This window comes from Trachurus trachurus (genome assembly GCF_905171665.1).
Source record: "Trachurus trachurus genome assembly, chromosome: 19".
Taxonomy (NCBI): domain Eukaryota; kingdom Metazoa; phylum Chordata; class Actinopteri; order Carangiformes; family Carangidae; genus Trachurus; species Trachurus trachurus.
The window spans coordinates 7,445,495-7,471,869 of NC_139913.1; the positions used below are offsets into that span (position 1 = coordinate 7,445,495).

The 26,375-nt window shown below is 43.9% G+C and overlaps 1 protein-coding gene across 1 annotated transcript in view; it reads right to left on the minus strand.

Moving 5' to 3' along the window:
- The window catches only part of LOC311002587 (zinc finger MIZ domain-containing protein 1-like), a 112,516-nt gene that overhangs the window by 72,879 nt on the left and 13,262 nt on the right, over positions 1-26,375 (minus strand). Inside the window, exon 2 of the mRNA XM_083993993.1 lies at positions 8,841-8,939. The gene's annotated coding sequence lies outside the window, so the exon portion shown is untranslated. The remainder of the gene's footprint in view (positions 1-8,840; positions 8,940-26,375) is intronic.

The following is a 26,375-nucleotide window of genomic DNA, read 5'->3' on the forward strand; positions in this document are numbered from 1 at the left end:
AGATTGTTCGGTATAAGAGACGAGGTATGAAGATGTGTACGATCCCAGGTGATGAATGTGAGAGTAGAAATCCAAAATATTAAAAACACAAAAATCTGGATGCTGCTTTAAAATGCTCTCAGCCATTGTTCTCTTTGTGTTAGTACCTGGCTTGCAACGACCCATCTGGCTGGACTTTTGTGCGTTTTCCTGCACAAAAGCACATCACCATTAATCTCTCACAAAGATGCCATTATAAATGTCATTAAATATGGTGTCCAGCAAAAGGTACAAGCAGCCAGCCTGAATAATTAATTCCTACTGTTCGTGCTGCAGGGGGACTTTTCTGATCAGAGCTCAACCTGGTAACACGCTCTGTTATGATTGGCTAATGCAAGGTCAGTGTCTTAAGAGACCCCGCTCAAATATCCAGCAGCAATTAGTGGCTGCTGCGCGAGTGTTGCTCATGTTATTATGTGATAGGGGAGCGAGAGTGACCGCAGGTAGAGATTTAATGTCCTGTTTATGCTGTTGCCAAGCAAAACAGTTTATTGGTAGCACAAAGCACAAAGACAACTGGTTACTCACTGATGGTCACATGGCTACGAGAGGAAGGCGTTTCAATAGGAAGTCCCCTTCATTTCAATGCAATCTGAACATACACAGCAAAAATGCAATGCTGCGTCATCTGGCAACAAGCATGTGCAAACGCAAAGCAATGGTAGATTAGAATATTATATGACAACATAACATCTATGGTAGAGTTTGGATCATGGAAAAAATCTCTAATAATGGTTTTTAAAGTGTCCCAGAGCTTCAAAATCTCTGGAAAGCCAAAGATTTTCCAGAGCTTTAAAGTCCTTGCCTGAAAGCTACTTCACATTATGAACACTGTGTAGCTGTCAATCCCAGACTTTCTTAAAACCATCATAGGAAATGTTTTTCCGCGGGCCGTTAACCTCGTAGTCTTCAACATTCAATCAGCTAAATTGCTCAGATACGATCAGACGGTGTTAAAGACTGAGATGTAGCAGCGTTTTTAGTAGGGAGTATGTGGCCTGACCATGAGAACCAGTTGTGAACTGTTGCATGACTGAATATTCAGATTAAGGGATTTAAAATTAGTCCTTTGGATTTTTATTTTCAAATGCGAGACTAAATCTAGTCAACGTAGACTTTTTTCTTCATTGTTTTTACAGTTACAATGAACAAATCTTACATCACGCTCAGAGTAATAGCACTGTACTGTTGTGGCATCTGATAAGCCCTCAAATGTATGGATGTATTATGTTAAACTGGTATGCAACTGGCTGGGAAGACAGAGAGGGATGATCAGTGGAGCTCTTATAGGGGCAAACTGTATGAAGCAGGGTTAGAGGAGGGGGGTAGTTGTGATCTAAGTGCTTGTCAGGTAGAAGACAGAAAGAGACAACTAGCTGGTGATTGACAGGGAGTCCACACATCCTCACCTATAGGACGGCAGCGGGTTAACAGTGACAAGAACAAGTGAGCGCTCCGGCTGGAATGAAATGAGGGAACAATGCAGAAACATACACAGTCGTGAGAAAAAAAGACCACTGTCTCCATCAAAAAAACACAGAAAGCAGTGAAACAGGGGGTCAAACAGAGAGCTCCAGTAAGAATGACTGAGAGATGGACACTGAACAAGCTCTGCGTCTGCTGCTCCCTATGAGTCAATCCATTGTGAGGCGCACAACACACGAGTCAAGCTCCCAGTGAATCAGAGCAGTCAGCTGCCATCCACCACCTCAAGGCAAGAGGCCAGGCTAGCACAGGACCGCAGACATGTGACCAGCTGTCTCACACAACCACCGTCACTGTAGCTACCGCCGCGTCTCAAGCCAGGACAGAGACATTGACAGTCAGCTCTCAGATATAGTATGTTCCTCTAACGGATTCCCTCCCATAAGCAGAACATGTTTGAACAAGTTCTCTCAGTTTATTCAGCTCGGACAGATAATATACTGCTATGATATAGTGGGAACAGAGGCAGCAGGTGTTTGTAAATCTATAAGATGACTGCCACGTGTGATTTAGAGCCCGCTGTCAGGAGGGCGCAGTGACATCAATACTGCAGCAGGAGTTTGTCTGAGGGCCTCGCTGTAGCTGTAGCTGTAGCTGTAGCTGAGGACACCAAAATAACGCCCCACTTCTACCCCCACCGACCGTCCACCCTTCACACCGCCTCCCTCCCTCCTCCCACCGACAGCGATACACGGCTCCACACGTGCAGCTGTCTAAATATTACTTCTCCCCTTCTTCTCCTCTTCATCTTCACATTCCTCTGCTCCTCTCTCCTTTCTGCCTTTTCTGTCGGGATGAGTTTAGGGGCGGAACAACTGTTCCTGAGCAGGCACAACTGGGGATGTCCACATTTGGTGCAGCGTTGTCATGTCAAAAGTCCGAAAGCAGAGCAGACAAGTGAAGGGTGGGAGTGGTGGGGAGGGGGGTTGACCTTCTGCTGCCCAGCTTTGAGCTATAACCAGCAGCACACCTGTGGTACCAATTATCCCGTAGCTAACCACAATTAGATTATTCTGCATGTAAATAGTTTTTTCTCCACGGCTCTTGCAGCAGGCAGTGGCTTTTTTTGGGTGAGTACGAGTCATCGCTAAATCACTGTATGCAATTAGGCTTTTAATGCAATTTATATAAGAAGCCAGACTAAAGCTAATCTCATAAAAAGGACAAACAGAGCCATTAAAAGTCCTCTGCTCTTTTACTTCATTACTGGCTCAGCTTGCTCTCCTTATGTTAAGAGTCCCCAGGTGCATGAATGTTTCATGGCCACCCTGCTGCCTGCTTCCCTCCGCTCAGATTCAGCCTTTCTCCCTCCTCCCAGAGGAAGCTCAAAAAACTCTGCTGTCAATTGCACTCTCTTACACTCTGCTACCGTCATCATCAGCCATTAGTGGCGGCGGCGGCGGCGGCGGTGGTGGTGGTGGTGGTGGGGGACGGCAGCATACAAGACAGCTGTTTTGCCTTGATGACTCAATCATCCCCTTCAGTGGGATTAGCATCAGTATCATCATCCTCATCATCGCCTTTGATCCCAGAAATTACCAAACAAGTCTCAAATTGATGACTATCAGTTTGTCTGCCTCGAATTCCAGGGCGTTCATAAAAAAAACAGGAAAAAAAGGGAGATCTGACTTCATTGTGTGGAGCTCAATCGCGCTACAGAGCTGGAGGAGATGAATTTGTAATATCCACCGTATTTTCTATCGAAGCCTTTTTGAAAGAGCCAAAGGAACAAATTATTAATTTCACAGTTTGTCAAGGTGACAAAGTGCTGTAAATACTGAAATATCTGTTTTTCTTCTTTTTTCTGTGGCTAAATATCCAAGAGCTGTGGATCAATCACAGATCCTTTCACTGATGTAAAAGTATAATTAAATTTTTCTGAAGTCTGAAGCTTGAGGAACTTCTACCACACCGAGAAGGATCTGGGCTTATATTCGTCTCCTGCTGTAAATACATCTTCAAACTGAGCCACTTGACTGGCAGTCTGATCAGCTGACGCGCTAAATCAAGGCCCCGCAGCGCTGCCGCTATCATCATTTCATTAGCTTTGCACAGTCATATTAGCAGATAGAGCGTTCGGCGGAAGCTGTGTGGAGTCGAGTCAATCTCGTTGGGTCCAGGTTATGTTTTAAAACAAGAATGTACCGACCTAATGAGGCCGCGGTAACTGCTTTCACTGGTGCAAATAATATGGCAGCAATAGGCAGAAGAAAGGCTCGTCAATGCGGTCGTATTTCAAGAGGCAGCATGGAGGTAGACCATTCACAAAGCCAACAGCATCTCAATGCCAAGTGTTCTTAAAACATATTACGCCGTGCCGTTAATTAATCTGTTGGCTTGTGCTGTGTAGCTTATTCAGGCTATTCATCATGAACAGGAAATTGACAAGTTATCCGTGGATGGCATGTCGAAGGGATATCGGCTTCAATTTTGCATCAGAGGAAGTGAGCACTACTCCATTTGTTCGACGCTCTTTGTTTTTCTCTTCAGACGTCTTTGTTTGAGCCGAGCCGAGGCCGATCGCTTATATAAAAGACACACGCGAGATGTAAAAGTAGGCTCGGAAGATTCAACAGGGTCACAGGACGGTGGGGGAAGTTCATCTCGGAGCCAAGTGGTTTCCTCCTGCTGTATGTCAACTCAGACCGTCGCAGCGGGCTTGCGGAGAACATCTGTCCCGCATAGACAAACACTTTGTGCCGCCGCAGTCACCCTGTCAATCAAACGCTGTTCTGGCATGTTGCTGACTATCACCAGCAGTCGCGAAACGCCTCTGAAGACGTGGGCCTGCACGAGCACGAGCACGAGCACGAGCACGCGCGTGCGTCTCCATTTGTATGTGTCTATGGGAAAGAGGGGATGACGCCGCGGCTATTTTTAGTGCAGTACACTGAGTTCTGCCTCTTGTGTTATGCTGCTCTGTTCCTTGGACAGGGTCAGCAGCAGCAGCAGCAGCAGAGAACACCGGGATAGCTCCAGCTCTGCTCCCTGACCTCGGCCCTCCAGCTCCTACATACATCAGTGGGGGAGACCTACAAAGATTCCTCCTGAGTAGTGGTTAAGGGGAGGCTTTCTGCAGAAAAAAAGAAAAAAAAAAGGCACTTTCTTGACGGATGCCATGTTCATCCACCTCGTTCTCTCTCTTCGGTGACTAATGGGCTGATAATTCAGCTGTCACCCTGGCACATTATCTCTCGCTTTCTCATGGGAAGAATACCACCCCGGAATATCTCCGCCGCAGTCTCAGTCAGCCCTCTCTGTAAGATATGGCCCGAGATTCCCAAAAGCTGGTTTACAGCTGAAGGTATTGTCGAGAAAACAAAGCTGAGATCAGATGGAAAATCCGCAGGAGCATTAAGCATGGAGGAACCCCACCCCAATCCCCAAAAATAAAAGGAGATAAGATTGGAGATGTTAGAAGTTCTGAGGAGGAAACCTGGCAAAAGTACTTTCTTGTCACAGCCAGTTAGTCACCCAGTCGAGTACAGGGAAAATCAGCTTCACACTCATCTGATGCGCATCAATGATGAACCATTGAGTCAGTACTCACGCTGACACAAAAGCTTCAAGGGTAAAATCCTTGGATACTGTTGAGATACGATCAATATGTGTTGTACATTCTACAGGGTTGTGCAATTATTATCCAGTTCAGCGAATCTCTACATTTCAAAGAATGTTTTTTTGGACACTCTCGCAGTCTGAATTTGATCTTGTCACATCGAGCTGCTGGTAATGAGCAGGGGGGTGAAAATCGTTCGGAGAAAGCTGCAACATATTTCGTAGTCCTGCTGCACTTCAATTAACGAAGCCACTGTTTGTGTAGGAACGGATTTCTCAAGTCTAGCAAGACGAAACCTCTTTCTGGGATTCTTGGGGAATTTAAATAGTTCTGCACTTGACTGAAGAAAAAGCTCGCTGTTGGTGCTGATGATTTAGATAAACCTGTCGCTCCCCGTGGCAGCAGCGGCACTGGAAATACCCAGGTATCGTGTCGCATCATGTAAAGTCACTTATCTGCAGGAATAAAATGCACCGACAGACAACAAGATGGGGCAGAAAAGTGAGGTAATGCATCTTTGCACTGACTAATTTCCACTGGATTTAACACAACACCACAACAAATAATGACAAAATGAAGACACATGGCAAGAATTAATGACTTATGTTGCTTGCATATAAATTCTAGTTCATCTGACAGCAATATATGTGGGTTAAACAGTATGCAAGCATGTTTTTCCATTCCCCCCCTCTACTTACTGCCTTTATTTCAAACAGAACATGGTGATTACCCTCTGTATTATTATTATTCCATTGACCAAATATCTATTTCCCTCCTTCCTGGCTCTTTGCTGTAGCTTCCTCCTGTTGAAACTGTGCTGGGTGTCCTGGGAGCTCCACAGGTTACTCTGTGTTACAATACGCTTTTTGGTTTCATTTTCCCTTTAAGCACCTTGCTTCAGGAAACACCCGTGCATACAACAGCCTCATCACGCTTATCAGTTCAACAAGCTTGTCATCCAGACCTCTGGGTGTTTGGGTTGAATGATAAACTCACACCGCTCTGCCATGCACTTGTTTAATAAAGTACTTCCACTTGACTCAACACCGGTCATTGGAACAAGGGAGTTGTGATTGTGCCCGAGTGTCAAGCTGCTATACAGAAATTCGGCTACTGGTATTTTTTTATCAAAATGTCGCCCTGTCATTATATTCCACAGAAATCTCCTCAGAGTAAGAGTTCACTCCAACAAGTGATAATAATCCCTCTAATAGGCTTGAATGTCATGAAACCTGGAGTTAAGTGGCAGGCTCTGGTCTCTTTGTTTTCCTGCACAGGGGAGGTGGACATGTGTGCAGAGCCAGGCCCTCTATCCTTCCTGTTCAGTTACCAGAGGCCTCGCACTTATCAGTTCCAGATCTCACAAGAACAGAGAGAAAAAGCGAGAGAGAGGGAGAGAGGGAGACCACTGACAGGAAGGGGATTTTTTTTTTACTCTCCTCCCAGCCCCCACCCCCCTCTCTTTTTCCTTTAGCGAGGTTAACAGAATGTCTGCACCCCTCACATTTCACAGAGGAAAGCGATTATTCATTAAGGTTTACACGGGTGCTGCAGAGACGGAGAGCAACCTGGCAACCCAAAGAAATAAACACAAAAAAAAAAAAAAAAAATACCACACTGGCAAAAATCACTACAGTCCAGATTCTCAAATATGAATGTTTTCTATTTTATGACCTTGAATATATTTTTAATTACAGACCGCTGGTCGGACAAAGCAGGAAGTCTGAAGGTGTCACCTTGTGCTCTATAAAAGGTATAAAAAAAGCAGTGTTTGCTATTTTCTGACATTTTACAGACTAACCAGAACTTAGTCAATAAAATAAAATAAAAAAACAACAATCATTGGTTACAGCCCTACACACATTTTTATTTCTGGATGCTTTTATTGTGGTTATCAACCTCAGATGTTACACTTATCTATTTGAGATTGTTGCCATTTCCTTTGACTGCAGCCTCTCAATCAAACCCAGCTATATTTTTCCCTCCACAGCGACAGTGAGGGGAGGAAAGAAAACTCTGTCATTGAGAGTAAGGGAGAGAGAAAGACAGACAGACAGAGAGAGAGAGAGAGAGAGAGAACTGACTGTGAGGCAGTCGTGTCATGTCCCCTGTTCATGTCATATTCCCCTCGTTTCACTTGCTCTCACTGTCTACCTCGCCTGACATTTCCACAATAATCACTTTGGTTTATCCCACTCAGCTGTGTGGCGGGCAGATGTTTGTCAGGGCACCGTATTCCTCAGCATTCACACTGCTCTAATCAAGATTAACCACTCTTATCTATTCAGTGTGTGTGTGTGTGTGTGTGTGTGTGTGTGTGTGTGTGTGTGTGTGTGTGGATGCTGGATGTCCCAATTCCTAATCCATGAAGCCATAGCTGTATTGTATAATACAGTGGACGAACCAATTACATTCCCTTTCCACGACATAATTCTCCCTTTTAGTGGAGCACACGCTGGGTACGTATTGCATAAGGATGAACTGCTGGCCTGCTGCTGAAGCAGACAGTCATGACCTTCTGTATATGTGTCCTCACGCTACATATGAACTTGGATGACGGCAAAAAAAATGTTAAACAGACGCAACATCTCAACGCTTGCTTACTCAGACACCCAACCCAACCCCTCCCCCCCACCACCACCCAAAGGAGCTCCTGATGAAATCAACATGCTCCGCGAGGTGAGCCGACCCTGACCACACACAAACTGCTGCCATCGCATGTTTACCTAAAGACAGTGGAGCACGGCGGAGGACGGAGCATGTCCGAGCAAACAAGTTGCGGTCTTTAAATCACAGCAGTGACAGCGGAGGCTGATATCTCGTTTCCACTAACAAGCTTTGTTTGATTCCAGCTGTGACATAACATCTTTTTGCAGGAATAGTGTATCTCAGGCAAAGCAGCATCACAGCTCATTAGGAAGTGTCCTTACAGAGCCTAGGAAGTCTCGGGGATTTAAATAAAATGAATGTACTCAACACTGGGTTTGTGCTCTCAAATTATTTACTTCTTGTGCACAAATTAGTCATTTCTGCTCCCGTATTTATGGAACATAAAGGTAAATAGTTTTGTTTTCTTCTGAGGACTGTTGCAAAACAGACTAAGTAGTCTGATTAGTGCTAGTCTCTCACATTAGTTCTCCAAGCTGCTTTATATTTTAGCTCTACTGCGCTGTTTACTCCCCAGGGGTATTTTGTTCTCAGGACTGTACATCTAAAAAGAGCTTGATGTTCCCCAAAGCTAGCTAGATCGCTACTATTGGTTAGCAAGCTCATTAGCTGGGTTGCTGAGGTAGGCCTCGGCAATAGTGAGTTATTTTAACAACACAGTTTTATTGTTTTTAAGATGAATGTGAACCAACCACTTCTACCTAACAAATGCATGAACACTGCAGTACAAATAAAACTAGAACACAGCGAGGTAACAGGCTATTAGCTTTCTCCACCTTGGATTCAACAATGTCAGCAATGCCTTTCTGAAGATAAAAGTGCATTTGATTTTGCCTCTCTATATAGTGCATCTACAAATACACAATTAGTAGTTACAACCTGCAAATATCTGATTGCAGCCGCTAAATCACTGCGCTAGCCTATCACGACAACCTGTAGGCCAAGTCACTCACTTATTTGAGAGCATCCATTTCTAATTTATGAGGCAGAATATTAAATTAATTTGACCCCTGATATCTACCAGGCTCTGTAGGCTCCCACTTCATACATGTAAGGAAAAGATTAAAGAAAAAAAAAGAAGAGGAATCACCTGTGTTGACTTCAATCCTTGATTCTTCACCAGGTTGGACCCCCCCACCCATTCACACACCAGGAGGAGAAACACTCCAGCGCCTCACCTCTTCAGTCCCTGAGAGAAATCAGAGTAGAAAAAAAAAAAAAAAACATCAATCACCGCTGCATTATCCACCAATCTCCAAACACTGAATTATTACATTTGCATTTTTTCCCCCCTGAAAATCAAGCCCACTCAATGATTTCACTCCTCGCTGATTCCTTTGGGCACTGAGTGGCTTCCATCTGTGCCTTGCTGAACATGATGCACTCCTTTCCCTGCACGGTTAAACTCCTTCATGCTCTCATGCCCATGACGGACAAATAAAAAAAAAAAAAATTTAAAAGGAGAAGGGGGTAAAAAAAGCAGCAGATACTTCACGTGATCAGTATGGTGTCATAAATATCACACAAGTTCAGTGTCATAGCACATTTACGAGTGACTCCTGATTGACTGATAAGCCGATTAAGAGGGGCCTTCACCATAGTTTAACACTTAGCCTGGTTGGCAGGACTCGTGCGACTCGTGCTCAGTGACATTCAGACCCTTCAAAACGACCATAGCTCAAAAAAGGTGATAACCAGTGTGTGAGGAAGTATTATCATTATGATTATATACTACAGAAGCCAGGCAAGTACTTAATAGAATAACCTGAGATATAATGGAGCACTATAATATACCGTAAATGTATAATTTGAAATAAAGACAAGTTTTGACTTATCCTTTGGTTAACAATCATGTTTATCTACTATTATGACACTTAAAGCAGATATCAGTGGAATGTTTTTGTTAATATAAGTCCTAAATAGTCCTATTTTCCGTCAGCAATCACTTACATGAAGTATTTCAGCCTAAACACGAGTCTCTCCGTCACTCTGCTCTGCTGTAACCCGAGGAGAAAATTTTCCTTGTGGGATACAAGTGTTATCCAATGAGGAGAGAGAACGGCATGAAGGGCTGTGTGTGCAGCCAAGGGATGCGCGTGAATGTGGTGACGTAGCACGAGGACCAATTGATGCCTGACAAGGGCGGGGGCTGCTAACTCATGGTGCGTTCAAAGAAACTCGTACTTTGTGTTTTTCCTTCCTGTGAAGTCATACCAGTTCGATCTGGTACGAGTTCACGGGTCGGAAGTTACGAGTGGCCGTTATAGGGAACTTTCACAGACAACAGGATGGTAAAAACACAAGCTACGGGTTACCTGGAACGCTACCAAGTCGTAGTTGTGACTTGAAGCTGTAACTTACGGTTTCAAAAGCCTGCCTTGAACGCAGCATTAGCCGAAACGGCCGTGAAGCTGATATCTGCTTTAAGGTTAATTAATTACTGTAATAATGAATATAATTATGAGCATAGTAACTACAGTGTGGAGTGGAGCATGTGAGCAAACGCGAGTCTCTGCTGGCATCTGAGTGAGAGTCACACATGAAATGCTTTTTCATAATCTGAACTAATGAATGAATGAATGAATGAATGAATGAATAGTTGTAACTGTATTTCCCAGTTGCACAAGGCCTCACATGGAAAGAAAAATATGAATTTTAGATGCTGAAAGACATTATTCTGGTCTGCACATGTCCTAGACCCCACTTTGAATGATGGGTCAAGGTTTAGGTAGTACTCCTAGATTGTCATCTTTTAAGGTGGCAGGCCACTCAAGTCAAGAGTATAAACAAACTATTGGCCTTTTTCTTTGTCCCCCATCCTCAACTTATTTTTTTTCCCTCTAACATTCCTCCTTTGCTCAAAGGACGTGACACTAATTTTCATGGAGTCAAAGAAAACGTTGGAGGGCATCAGCCAATTTTTTTTTTCCCCTTTCGCACTACTCAAATGTTGAACTATGAAATTTCAAGGCGCTAAATGGGATGGTAGAAGAAAAGAAAGAATAAGATGTCCTCAGGCTGTTTGCTTTAGCTCTGTGAATGCATGTGGGCATGTGTAAGTATGCAACAAATGTGATTTTTCCCACCACTCCTCCTCCTTTATCACTCCTGTCTTTAAGTTTATGACTGTATCCTGTAAGGATATCATTTTCATTAGGCATTTGCATAGTAGCACACAGCATGTTAACCATTTCTGTCCACTCACAGGACTACTCTGGTTTCTCCTGAGCTCATGATTTAGTTCACGGGACAAAGCTAATGCTCCAAATATAAAAACTGTCTAACCACAAGGTGTATTTTCACATTCAGTGGGAGCAGGCAGTCCCTCATGCCTTGCACTTTTTTAATCCTTTTTTATATATCATTGGAAGAAATTTTAGGCAGCATTTCTCCCCTGTTGGAACTGCCGCTCTCTGAAAAGAGAGAGTGGAGGAGAGCTGGGGGCTCAATGGGTTTGGGGAGGGAGCAGGAGGAGGAGGGGTTGACGCTGGGTGCCTCCTTTTTAAAGCCAGATTCTCCCCAGATACCTCTGTGCTATTCATCAACAGCTTTTCCAGGGCTGTGAAAAATCAATGTGCTCTGCACTGCAAACAGTTCATAATGACGGGGGATGGAGAGAGAAAAAAAAGCTCAACTGCAACAGAATTGATTTGTTTAAGTACAATAACACGGCTCTGCAGCGCGGCGAGGAGGAGGCTCGAGCGCCCAGACAAAGACTGACTGGCAGTATGAAACCACAAGCAGTAATTGATAAACTGCTGGCAAAGTGCAAATCTGAAATACAGAAGCTTGTTATCTAATTAAAGGAGTTTTTCTCTGAATTACCACCTGACAAGAGGAAATACACTTTGAGTCTCTAGAGACTATAAATCTTCTCTAAAAGAAAGTAAGGGCAAAATAAAGAGTTTTAAAAAACACACAAAACATTTATCCGTAATGTGTTGAGATGTTAGTTAAACAACATGTGCTTGTTTGTCTGAATTTACAAAAGAATAAGTAACAAATCTTAACATTTGAGAAGCTGGAACTAGTGTATATTAAAGGGGAACTGCAAGTCCAGTCACTTTTCCGCTGTTTTGCTAACCCTCCCCCTGGCCATGTGCATTTGTTTTTAACGAAGCTGGCAAGAAAGCAATCCATGGAGCCGTGGATAACGTTACATATCATATACGATGTTACGACGTGTGTGTATTTGTGCAGCCTTATCTGTCATAGACAAGAGATTACGTGTTACAGGGTGCGTTTGTGTCACGGTGCCGCCGCGACGAGAGCTGGGACACCGGGTCGTTGGCACTGATCTTGTAAGGTTGTTTTTTGGCCAAGAGACGCTACGTGGAAAGCAGAGATCCTCCATTCTCCTTTGTAACAAGTTGCAAGTCATTTATTTAACCATCACAATTACTCTGAAGCTGTTAAATTAAAGCAGAAGTGAGCGATCCGGTCGTTTTCGCTAATGCTGCGTTCCAGGCAGGTTTTTGAAATTGTAAATTACAGCTTCAAGTCACAACTTACGACTTTGTAGCGTTTCAGGCAACCCACTCATGTTTTTCCGACCTGTTTTACCGGTGAAAGTCACTATAACGGCCACTCGTAACTTCCGACCTGTGAACTCGCACCAGATCAAACTGATACAACTTCACAGGTCGGAAAAACAGGAGTTACGAGTTTCCTTGAACGCACCATAACAGTCCTCGTCCCTACGTCGCCACATTCACGGCGTCCCTTGGCTGCACACACAGCCCTGCATGCCGTTCTCTCTCCTCATTGGATAAAAACTGTAGGATACGATAAATGTTTTCTCCTCGACTCAGAGCAGAGCAGAGTGACTGACAGACCCGTGTTTCAGTCCAAACACTCTATGTAAGTGATTGCTGTCGGAAGATATAACTATTTAAGACTTATATTAACACAAATATATCACTTACTTCTGCTTTAAGGTAAAAATATAGGTAACAATCTTGCGTAGCTCCTCTTTAAACAACTGCTTTATCATCATATTTGATAGATTAACTATAAATCCACTGATACACATTGACACACATACTCAAACACAAAAACCCAGTACATATCATATTCACACACATATCTGTTCTGATTGTGCGTGCAACCCACGTGCACACACACACACATATTTGTGCTTCTGGCATAGGGAATCACTGCATCCCGAAGCCAATTCAAAGCACATGCAGAGAGGTTTGGATGTTGCACAAAGCCAAGTCATCAGAATATTTAAAAGATGACACCAGGCCTAGAAAACACAAACACTCACAAGGTGAGATTTAGTTTAAAAACCTCCTGATTCTGCAGGATCCTGGACTAAGTTGTGTCAAGATAGGCCAGCACAATAAAACATTTCTCCCTGCCTCTTTTAAGCCAGGCACAGAGGTGCATTTATCATCGTTATTATTCCTTCAGAGAGGCCCTCCCAGGTTTAATTGGATCCTCATGGAGTCAAAATCCCCGCTGTCGCTACAGCCACTGGAGCCGGACAAGCTCATTCCGCCCCACTCGGCGCTCTGGGTTTTACTCCACTGCGTGAGGATGGAACATGTCATCCTGTGCAAAGTAGCCACGAAAACCCTCTGGTTGAGTCGGACGGGTGGCGGGAGCAAGGACGCCACCCGCTAAGCCCAGACAAAGGCAGAGGAGAGGCACCTGGGAGAGAAACTCTCACCTGGCTCCGCTCTCAACGCTGTGGGGGAAAGCTCTTGAGAACCACAGGCTGTCCGTGCACCCAGCCAGCTCTCAGGGGCTGTTATTCCCAGTGGGTCGCATTTGCATTTTAAATGGTGAATACAGTAGTTTTTGAATGCATATGGACTTGAATCGTGTGAACGAGCAGAACCACGAATGAATTAAAATTGGCTTTTAAAGGGAAACAATGTGCTAATAGCTCAGAGACATGATCAGGCACGACTGCGAGATGATGAATATACTGTAGGCTACTGTGTGAAATTAAGTATGACAGAATGATATAAAAACTTCAAATAACCTCTAAAGGGTCTTGCAAAGTTTTCATCTTTTTACCACCCAGCTTTGAACATTTACACAGAACTTTACAAAGCAGCCAGCAAACTGTGTGAAAAGTAGGTTTTCCCATTATCTTCTTAGTAAATACCAACTCTGAAACTTTTGACCTCCCATTCACCTCCCTCTGTAGTGCTCCACTTCCACTTGGTGTTACCTTGGCACAGAAATCACAACTCCTCCTTCAGGCTCCTTCCTGTTGTTGATATGCTCAAGACATGCAAGATCAACTGAGATACGCATCTCTGCTTTTCAAAAAGACACCCCGACAGAGACACTTGAAGTCATAAAAAAAAAAAGGAGCGCCGGATCGGCAAACGCAGGAATGACAATGTCGGCGTTTGTAATGATTTTTTCAGCACAGAGGCAGGTTTTCATTTGAAGTAGATGAAAACAGCATTGTGTGGAAACACGCTGGTAATCATCTCACCTTACAGCCTGTCTGTTTACATATACACTAATAATGTGACTACCGGTATAAGCAAATTAATTAAGGGGATACTCTCACTTCGACAACACTCTGACTTTAATTGGGTTATATTAGTGGAATTAAGTTTGAAGGTCAATAATTCATCAATCTTTCAAATGACTACTAATGATTAATTTCACTACACTAATTACTGGGCTATTTCTATGATTCATTTATTGTAAATTCCAATTGAAAGCAGGTCATAAGCACACAGTGTAAATATTGCCATTGGGATACTGTTGAAACAGTGGTTATATGTAAATGGTGGTGGGAAAAAAAAAGATTTAATTTAGGCCAATTATCAAATGAATCTTACATTAATAGGGAAGTCATATCCCAATTTAGAGACATACAGCAGCGCAGTTATAATGTCAGCAGGAGCTGTATTGACTTACACACTGTGATCCAGGTTAACAGAGGAGGGACTGAAGATTTTCCCAACCACACATGCGGCTGGTCTCCGAGGACATCCATATGGAGTGATTACATTAGATGTACCGTAGTCACATGTTGTGGTGGTGGTGGTGGTGGGCCCGAGCCATAAACTTGAAGTGTATCACTGCACTGAATGAGTGCTGTAGTGATGATTACAGGTTTAGAGATAATGGTTTTTAGTGTGATACATTTAGAGAGCATGAGACACCCGCTCAGTTAGCTCCCCCAATCTTCACTCTCTCCTGATTAACACAAATGCCGGCGCCTAGTTAAACACCGCTGCTGTAATTATGTGGAGCCACACACACACACACAGCTTCACATACACATACATAACCTATACAACACACACACAGAGGCAAACACACTTTACCGAGGAACAGTGCAGTGGTATACGTGTTGTGTGCCACCCGATCAGCATCACAGTAACTACCAATTATGTGTCTTATTTATGCAAATGCAGGTAATTTACTTCCTGCTGCGCATTACTTCCCAACGTGTTTGCCCTCCAGCATCACTTGTTTGTATCGTACATTTTTGGCAGTTGTTTCTATTACTGAATAGCAAAATGAGGTCACGGTAACACCAGAAAAAAGACTTTCAGAGGTTTTCCTCCGCCTCATAAAATATATGGGTTGGTAAGCTAGCTGGTGGGCTAACAGCTAACAAGCAAATCCACTCATTTGGTGCTGAAACAGATTTTTTTTTAAATTTTTTACACCCACCAGCATGCTGCCATGTTTATAAGTCTATATAATTCATTAAAGAAATATTTAAGTGTCGAAAAAAGCTAGCTACTGTAGCTAACGATGTCGCGAGGAGCAAAATTAGGCTACATGAGTCTTAGGCTACATGAAGTGATGGCTTCAATATTATTTCTCCTCCTCCTCTCTCTATGATATATCTTGTTTCAAAAGTGAGAGCAGCCCAAGAGGGCGCCTGTATTTTTATTCCTTTGTTTCCAGCCTTTCCCTATCAGAGCGAGAAGGTGGTAGCAACTACACAAGGGAGACAGAGATAGAGGTGTAGGCAGCTGGCAGAGCGCTAAAGCAAAGAAACGCTGCGCCGTCTGACCACGGACATAAAAATGATGCCCCTTTCTTCCCCCCTGCTCCATCCCGCTTCATCTGCAAAGCAAATCACATGCCCTGCAGCCAGAGATTCCTCTTTGGTCACCTGGCTGTTCTCGCCGTTTCCAACCAGGCCCAGGAACAGAGCAGGGTTTACTAGAAGTGAAAGACTTTATAGTCTAATGGAGAGGAGCTAGACAGAGAAACAGAGGGCAGGACTTCCAACCGGTTGCAAAGGAGAGGTGGGTGTAATGAGGCCTGATCTGTCACAAGAAAGAAACGGACCTGTATTTGCATTTTCATCCCCTTTCTTCGCCGCCCTCCCTTATCGTTTCTTCCCCCTTCTCGTAATAAGGGAAAAAGAAAAGGCAATGAGAGGGAAGAAAGACGGCAGCGGACATATACACAGAGGAATCCGGGGAGGGGAAAGAGAGCACATTACTATTGGGAGGGAAAAAATGATTAAAGGCTGAGATGAACACAATCTGCTGGTTCCAGAGGAAAGAGGAAGGAATTTCCAGAGCCAATAAGCGAAGCATCACAGGGAGACCTGCCTCCCCCCGCTATTCAACCATGACCATGCTGGCTGAAGCACATTTCCTACATCCGCCCTTTTACACCAGCCCATGGCACGGGTGTTTCATGCACATAGAGTCATTACTAGGATCTGGAATATTGATTTTTAAAAACATTGCAACCCTCCTATTTACAGGAAATACAACATATTTGAAACAGAAGTGTCCATGTGGGATTCCTTCAGGATTGCTGATTGTTGCAACTAACCAGGTATAATAGTGTTACGATGACTCAGTTGCAGGGGGCTCTTGAGGCAAAAAGGAGAAGAGAAAGAAAAACAGCAACATCAATAATGAAGTGAAGGAGATGGGGGAAGAAAACAAAGCCGTTCATAACAAATGAGAAAACAGGCAGAGCGTCTCATTGCGAGAGCGCTAACGACAATCAATTAGCAATTGCTCATGATCTTGGGTGCGTCGGAGTATAAGGTGTCTTAATGAGTCCCATTTCCATTAGCTGCTCGACTCGAGAGGCATAAGGAGGAGGCTGCTCCCACCAGCTCCTCCATCTCAATGCCTAATGACTGCGAGAGTGGATTACTCCATCAATTCCTCGCTTCTCTTTGTTTATCCCCTGCGTAAATAATGGTCAACCATTACAATGCATTAAGCGGGCCACTCACTGCAGAGCGAACGAGAGGGAGAAAGAGGAGCCCAAGTGCTCCGACGGCATCCTCCAGTGATCTCCAGGAAATCGGCTAATACCGGCCATGTGGTGGCAGGAGGGGGGCAGGGAGGGGGTAACGACAAGAATCTGATAGCTGCACGTGCACGAATATCTGGGCCGTCTTTACTGGGAGGTATGGTTGGAGAGTCAGTGCGGGAAGAAGAGGAAAAGGTAGACACCACGCTGAGTTCAACCAAATTACCTGAAGCCCTCCTCCACAGTGGGAAGCTTTCGCAGAAGAACAGTCATATTTGCTGCACACACTAAACCAGAAATAAATAGGAATGCGCTAAAGGTGTTAGTTCCTGTGGCTCCCTGAAATATTTAGTTAAAAGGGGCCTACGGGGACAGTTTAGTGGAAGATAGCTCCAGTAAAAGTGCTCACAGGAAGATGTGTGAATTATTCTGTTTCTCGAAAGACACTTGAAAGCAGCGCCACAGATCCCCTCCGTTGTCTTGGGGCGGCAAAAGAAATCTCGGCAAACCGGGCAAATAAAATCAAAAGTATGCATTTTCTTCATAATTTGGGTGAAATGACCCTTTAACACCTCAGTGAGGCTGTGTTTTCTCTACGATTCATCCAGACGGGAAATATGTAAATGTAATTTTCACATCATTGGTCTTGATAAAGAGCATCAACAATGTGAATGGACGGATTGAGTCTTATGCAATCAACACCACATAGGGGATTTTATTTGTGTCATATGAGTGAGTATAATGAACCCCTGGTGTTGCAGTGCTTTCACACTGGATTGTACCAATCAATATTTCACCCGAGCTCCATCACTCCCTTTCTATTTTCCCCTCTCTTTTCTGGCACTCTCTGGTCTCCCCTCTTGTGTCACAGCACCGGACAGGATAAAAATTAAACGCATCAGCAGAAAAACACACAAGTGGAAATGATCTCGCCGCTCCGGCCCGCTCGGGTCATGAATTCAGCTAACAGTGCTTATCACAGGCCGCCGCTATTAGTCTTAATAGCTGCGGTGACAACCCGCCTTGAGAGAAGATGGGCTCTGCTTCCCGGGGCCTCACCACAGACAGGTGATTCTCATCTGCGGTCTCTTCATGTGTCATAGCGAAGGCAACGCAGGCTGAGAAATGTCTGGCGGCTTATTGGAGCAAAACATCAGAACCTGACAGGCCATTACAGACACCAGAGCCATATGTTCTTACACACTCACATCAATCAAGGATGAATTAAGAATTCAATCAATTGACGAACACATCTAAACTGTTCCTGAGCTTTTATCGTGAATTACGAGGCTCTAAGGCCGAAATAAACGTATAAGCTCCGTGCAGCTATTACACCATAGTCAACATGTCCATACACAGCATGCAGTAAGAATTCATTGGATGCAGTTATTGGGATTAGATAAGGTAATTGTTCTGCCCTAAGAATCTGAAACAATGTGTGTTGACTACTACTCTGAATCTAAAGCTGCACTAATAGGTGACATTATCTGGAAGGTGTCCATGAGAGTAACAAATTCTTCTGCTGTTCCACTATTTTAACGTCTTTCAGCTCGTTGTTTTGATTAAGCAACTAGCTAGTGAACATAAAGCAACATGTAGCAGTTAAAATAGGGAAAAAGAAGGTGGAGACCAAAACAGAGTTTGGACTTACAGTGATTGACTGCAACAACAGAACTGAAAATAAATAATAATCAACATCTCTGTGTTTTTTGGATACATGCACAAGAAACAACTTTCTAGCTATAACTACAAATAAATCAATGAAATAATGAATGCAGCTTGACTTTAGCGGCCCATGTAACAGAACTGTGTGATGAAACGCTCTTTGGTTGATTTACAGCATGCAGGCCCTTTCTTTTCTCCTAATTTTATGGACACAAACTTGCACCTTTGACCTCCTGTCAAAGAACAAGATGTTTTTATCACTGAAGATTCAAAAGGGGTTCTCAAGTTTCATTTCCATCCCAAAGATCCCAGAGAGATCCAAAGGCCGGTCACAAAACACTTTCACTTCCACAACCTTGGATGGTGTAAATAACTCCTCCGTCATCACGATGGAGCGCTGGGTGCGTTCAAATAACAACTTTTCTCGTGGAGGAATCATAACTCTGTAAGATTCAATGCATGTACGCATGTATCGTTTATTGTGCTAAATGTGAAAATGCTTCATGACTTCATGTGTGTAAGAGTATATCGCAGGGGTCAAGAGGTGACGTGGCATAAGCATTAAAGTCTTTGGGAGAAAAAAGTTTTTTTCCCTTTGATCTTAAAGGTTACTTTCTGTATCATTGAGGAGCCGTGCTGCGCTGCCATTGAATGGGAAGCGTAGCTGGAGAGTGGTGAAGTGAAAGTGTTCAGTTAGGTACCTCACAAAAGTAAAACCACATGAAAGAAGCGCATACAATCAGTGCACACGGGGGAAAAAAGTCAGTCTTCATCAACACCACCATAGTACAGCGGAACAGCAAAACGAGTCGACAACAGAGAAAAAAAAACCCCCAACTGAAAAGACCGTGGTCCTAGCTGCCCCTTAAACACCAAGCCAGACAAGCGCTGTTTGGAAAACAAATGTCAGGACATCTTTTCAGCCAGATTGCTTTCCCACGAGCCAGTGGAATCCTCCGCCACTCCACTCCTCCACAAAAGAGTGCGCTTGTGACTGGGACCGTGTCAACATGTTCCTCCATTTAGACGGAGGGAGGGAGGGAGGACCTACTTGGATCCACTTTGAGGCATGTCTTCCTCTACTGTCGAGAGCTTGGTTAGGACGGAAGAGGAGAAACTTGTGCATCCGCTCTATATGGCAAAGGCTCAGGCGAACTTTTGGCTGCGTCAAGCCCCAAATAAGATCAAAGTGTTAACTTATTATGGCAGGTTTGAAGGATTCAGTGTTGTTGTAACTTCACAAAACCACAAAGAGACAGCAGAAACCCGCTTGCGACCTCTTATCATCGCTGAGAGATGACACTCTATTTTACAAACATGACAAAGTGCAGAGATACTGGGCAGAACAGGCTGCAGCTGCAGATCTGAGTGTAGAACAATGGGAGTCTGTGCTGATCTCTGGCCTGAACAATGGCAGGATGACATGGAGCCTGACAGACCCACACACACATACACACACACATACAGACACACACATATACACATACACACACAGAGCAGCAGGATCTCCACTACAGACAGGAGAGGCAGCTTCACAGAGCAACAACACTGCCAGAAAACATCTCTTCGTCTTCCTTTTTCCCCTTCCAACATCTTTTATGTGTTTTGGCACCTCTGGCAATCATAACTCAGAAGTGAACAGTCAAACTTTGAGCATCACCATGAGCACAACCTTGTGGAGGGAAATGAGCTACTGTTGAATGTTAGGGCACAAGCTAATCTTTAATGAAAAGTTTCTATGATGAAACTACTAGTGTTAATTTCATCATCCATTAATTTTATTAGTAAATCACGATGAGAGCGAGGGAGAAAAATAAAGAAACACAATTTGCTGACAAGATTTTAAGTAACAATTCAACATTGTCATCAAATACCTTAAGTATCCAGTTAGCTTAGCTTAGCACAAAGACTGGGAACGGGGGGGGGGGGGGGGGGGGGGGGGGACAGCTAGCCTGGCTCTGTCCCATGGTAATAAAACCCACCTACCAGCCCCAGCTCTGAAGGTCACTACACCCATTATATCTCATCTGTCTAATCCATATGAAAACATGAGTGTAAAAATGACAAATGGCCATTTCTATGGGCTTGAAAGCTTCATACTTAACAGGCAGATCTAATTTAAGACATTATATTAACCAAAATGTCCAACCATTAATTTAACAATAGATTCTAAATATTGAGGGAACCTTATTAAATATTAAAAACCTTACAAAACCCAATAAATGCTAGCCTACAATTTGCTATCGTTGGAGTGGATCAACTAGGTGAAATAATATCTAAGAACAAAATGAAGATGTAGTCTGTGATAATTTAAAAAAGAAAATGCAATTATGAGATGCTAAAAGTGCAAAAGGATGTAAAACGTACAAAAGAAATAACAAAGCAAAATACAAAACAAGTAAATTGATAGTGCTAAATCCAGGAGGTGATGAAATCTCTTGTCTTCCACATGCCACTGAGGCGCTCAAAGTGTCCTTCATTATTAATGTCCTCGGAGCAGGACTTGAAGCAGCTTTGCTTCTCTTATCAATCATTCATCTGCTTTCCATTGAACACACTCCCGATCCTCCGGTGTCGAATCAGACATGAAGTGGCTAAAGGGGCGCCAATCTGAAGTCTTACCGTAATTAAACAAGGCTAACACGGGCCCCAAACACCTGCTCTCAAAACGATCCCCGTTGCTGCGCTAATGCAGGGATCCCCAGCAATCCTTAAGCTGTCAGTCATCTCATACACGACACTCAGGTCTCATAAATTAAGAATAAGATGCCAGAACCTATTTGTGCCAAGTCCTGTGCGTGTCCTTGTGTTCTCAAAACACCTCAACAGTGAAAACTTGAGATTGAATCAGGTTGAAATAATGTCAGTGCTGCTTTTTTTTTAAATTATTTTCTTCAGCAAAAAAACAGACATTGAAAAACAAGCAAATGGGTGCTTTAGGCCCCAGCTGCTCTCTTCTCACCTCCGCACCTTGCGCCCCGTCTGAACAGGATCCCATTTTTGTCCTCGACTATACAGCGGGCGCTTGGTTAACGGCGAACATAATCTAAACTTTGTGGGTCTGTCTCTCTGTGGAGTGGAATTGAAAGCATATCGTGCAAGAAGTTCTTCGGTGGCAATCTCCAATTACCTTCTGCGTGCAAGTGTTCACTGCGCTGGAACTTTTCCATTTCATCACTACACTCAAGCTAGCCCCCTTTCCCCACCCTCACCATCCACCACCCCCCACCCACCTCCATCCAAAGCCAACCGGCAGCGGCAGCGGCACAGCAGACCGTGTCATCTGTGCACCGCGGGGGGATCCGTCCAAGCTGCAGTGAATTCCTCGTTTTGTCTGGGAAAAGACTCATGTCGATACAAACCACAGGTGCAGTGAGTTTTTTTTTTTCTCCTCCTCCTTCTTCGTCTTTTTTTTTCTTCTAACGACCACAGTGAAAAGGGGGCAGGGCAACGCTCAGCTCCCCCTCGGCTATGTGTGTCACAATTACTCGGTAGGTCAACTTTCCCCCAGTCTCATTAAGAGGTAAAACACTGAGGCCAGAGAAAACTCCTCTCTTTTTTTTCTTCACTCTGACCCTGCAGGAAATGTTTCAGCTCGCAGAGAGCCGCTGATGCAATCGCTGTCCAGCCCGCACAATGGATTTAGGAAACAAGAATGAGGGATTATTTGATGTAACTTCTATTCAAGAGGCCAATTCGGCCCGACCAATCAATACTAATCAACGAGGAGCTGACAGGAGATGAAATTCCCTCTGCTGCAGCCAAAGTCTCATGTATCAGGACTTAGAGGCTGCGCTCAGGCTTCTTCCTCCGCTTCTTCACACACAAATCCACAGCTTGAGAGTAACTGAGTGCACAGATCTCCACTTCTATACAATAAGCCATCGGTAAGGACTAGCTGGCTTAGGTACATGCACCTGCAGTCATCAGGTGCACAGAGGTATGTTTAACCGTTGGCTAACACGAACGTGGTCGTCATTAGAACTTGCTAACACGTCAGTTTGGTATTTACAGCTTGCTGCATGCGCTTCACCCAAGTGGTGGAGAGATTAATTCAATTAAGCAGCAGTGGAGGATGTAAAGTAAACACACCTCTACTGTAGTAAAGGTACACCGAGTTAAGTCCTGTGCTTCAAATGATCCAGAAAAAGATGCTTAAATGGTCAAAAAATGGCCACATTGTAGAATCACGCCAATGATTTTTACTAATTTAGCAGCATTTTACTGTTTTAGTGACTGTGGATTCATCTTCCGATCAGTTTCTCCTGACTACATTGCTGATCCCTTATGCGTGGAAAAGCTGCCACCATGAAACATTTGGCTCTTTTGCATAAAAAAAGGAGAAGTTCTCAACCAATTTTATTCAGCTAATTAACTAATTAATTCACCGGTCCATCTTCTTGTTCCAACTTAAAACAGCTACGTTTCTCACAGTGTTACAAGCACTTCGCTCTGAAGTGGAGAGTCTATAAATTGCAATACAAATATTATACTCCAGTGAAGTAACAGTACCTTAAATGTAAAGTAGAGTTACTACATTCCAGTTCTGGATCATGTAAGGTCTTGAAAGCACAGGCCTTGTAATGAGGTATTTTAACATCGTGGTCTGAATTCTTCCTCCACCACTGGCCAAATCTCATTGCAACACCCTGCAAATTATTAATCTCCAGTGTTAACCATGTTGACAGTGTCAAGCTCTGAGAGAGTGCAGCCTGTAGAGGGTGCCTTTCATCTGAGGCAAGGAACTACAAAGAGCATGAGCTTTTCATGTTAACACAGGAAACATATATTTAATGAGACAACCACTGCAATCTCCGCTGCCATGCTAAGTGAGTCTGACCCCACACCGCAAAACTCGGCGGCGCTGCCAAACAACAGTCACGGCAGTCTAGACGAGGCCCGAGCCGCGAACCGGGGGCCTCCCGAAAAGCTCTTGTAATGCACAAGGAATTTGGTGCGGTTTCCTCGGAGCGGAGAGGAAACGCATGAGCGCGAAGCGAAAGAGGGGAGCAAGATCCCTGCAGAGGTCAGAGCGCATCCCCGGAGGTGTCAGGGGGAGTAAATGGGCATGACTGCAGAACATGGGGTTATACCCGGCTCTCCTCCCTTCCCTTCCCTTCCCTCCTCCTTCTTCGCGGGGTGCCTTCACTGACTCCCTGTGCGACGCAAATTGGAACGGGAAACAGTTGTCAGCTCTGGGGGGGAGGCGAAAACCACCAATCTTATTTGAAAACAAACACAAATGTGACGTGAAGGAGGATCTGTGGGAAGACACGGGGACAGATGGAGTCGCATGTCGAAGGATCAACCTTGTTTGACGAGTGTGGAGGCCGCCGCCAAAGCTGCCGCTGCTGCTGCTGCTGCTGCTGCTGCTGCTGGTTCTCTGCACGGCTGGCTGAAGGCTGACACCAGTATCAAGGCCCATGAATATTCAGTGACCAAGTAAATGAGGCAGATAGCACTTGACATGTTTAACATCCACCTTTGGCACCTTCCCTCTACAAAGCCAACAAGGTGAAGCAGCAGAACAAATATGTTGGTTGTTTGTGGGCGGCAACGATCCCCGCTGATGAATTGGACGGCTTTTTGAACAAAGAGAATGAGTTTCAGTGGGCGAGCGACATCAAAATAAGCCGGACTCGGGAAAAACAATCTGATTTCCTCTGTGGGATTTGAGTTTCTAAACTGCTGTGTGTTTTGTTTTTTCTTTCTTTCTTTTTGAAGAGACTGGCATTAAAATAAAAATTGTAGTATTATGCCTTGCAATATGCTGACATTTACATTCTTAGAAAAACATGTTTCCCTCAACTATAATCCCTGCTGGTATCAAAATGTTTGCTCTCTAAATATTTACCAACCCTGAGTCACATCTGAAGCCTAACACAGGCACCTTGAGACTTCCCTTTTTTTCCCCCAAGTGTTGTGTCCCAAAGGAAATGCTGTGAAAGCACTACAGACTATCTTGCAAGTGAGTAAACTCTCTGAGCACACAACACATTCCTCCAACACCTCAAAACAACTCTGAGGAGGAGGAGGAAAAAAAGAATCTGCCACCAACAAACTGTGCTGCTTCAAATCACCGTAGCTCCCGACAAGAGAGACGACGAGCATTTGGTTTTTGACGCCACAAAGCGGAGAGTGGGAAATTTGTTACTGCGATAGTCCACGTAATGGAAATGTTGACACTGTGATAAGTCTCCATTGCTTATCCACTGGACTGGGCCATTTAGCATCTGCTCAGTGCAATTCTGAATGAGCGGCTTAAAAAAAAGGAATATTCAGCTAAAAATCCATCTTTACTCACGTCAAAGGCAGCTCAGCAGTTTGTAATTGAGCTTTTCAGAGACGCCCTGTACACTAACAGACCCACCATGATGATTCAGAGTGCTTCATTCACTATAGTGACTCGTGATCACCAATCATGTCCATGTAAGTGTAAGTAGGGTCGTTATAACCTCACATACACTCCTCACTCAGACTAAATCTAACAACTGTTTTAATTAATAAAAATCTAATATTTAAAGGCAAGGCAATTTTATTTGTATAGCCTGTTTTTACAAACAGTTTTTACATGGCATCATAACAACATCCTCTGCCCTTAGACCCTCACATCGACTGAGGAAAAACTCCATAGAAAACCCTTTTAACAGGGAAAAATCTGAGAAACCTCAGGGTGAGCAACTGAGGAGGGATCCCTCACCCAGGACGGGCAGACATGCAATAGATGTTGTATTTAAAGTCTGTGCACAACATAAAACAATGTCAGCAAAATCAGAATATGGCCAAGTCCTACATGCAAATCCCATGCAAAGTGTCACACATTGTTTGCATCATTAGCAAACAAAGCTGTGAGGATGCTCTAGATGTAAAGTAACATATAAACCCCAAACGATATCAGTAGTAACATGACAATCACTGCATCACGTGGAAATGAAATCACACAATATCCGATTTTTTTTTGAAGGCAGCTAAATCCATTTAAATGAAAAGCTATTGTATGTTCAAAATAGATCAATAAATCAATGAACAATACCTGTGATAATTATTTTTCCCATAAATCAACAGGACAATCATTAGACTTCTCTCCTCAGCTCTATGACCAGCCTCCTCCCCATGCGGTAAACGCTGGTATTGTTTACCTAAGGTTTAACGTTATGTAAATGTTCACTGGGGGATTAGTTCCCCGGCAGATTTCTTCTTGCTGCTCCGATTCTTTGAGAGCTTCCTCAAGGAGCTGGAGCCCTCTTCTGCCAAATCCAGCTCCATAACCATTCCTCACTATACTAAATGTGTCAGTTTCCTAATATAAATCTCACTTCTCTCACACAAGTATTTGTCATTTTTTAAGCAAACACTTCAAACGTCATGTTGCTGCTTCCCGCACCATCTTGCACTGTTGGTCAGACAAAACAAGCAATAATATGACTGAGTGACCTTTATCTAAAATTTTTCATTGATGCTAATATTCTGCCACTGTCACCGCATTATCCAATTTATTGAGGAATTTTCTTTTTATGATTGTGTTATTGATTTCAGCCTGGTTTTCTGCACACACACACACACTCACTCACACACACCGAGAGATAAAGATTTTTGGCAGAGTATTCCTTTACTGGGCTTGTTAAGCAGCTTGTACAGTATAAACACACACACATACACACATATTAACACTATTGAGTTGTTGGTAAATTGTGAACACAAAGGGGCCATGCGTAAAGGAGCACCCACCCCCTCCCCCCCT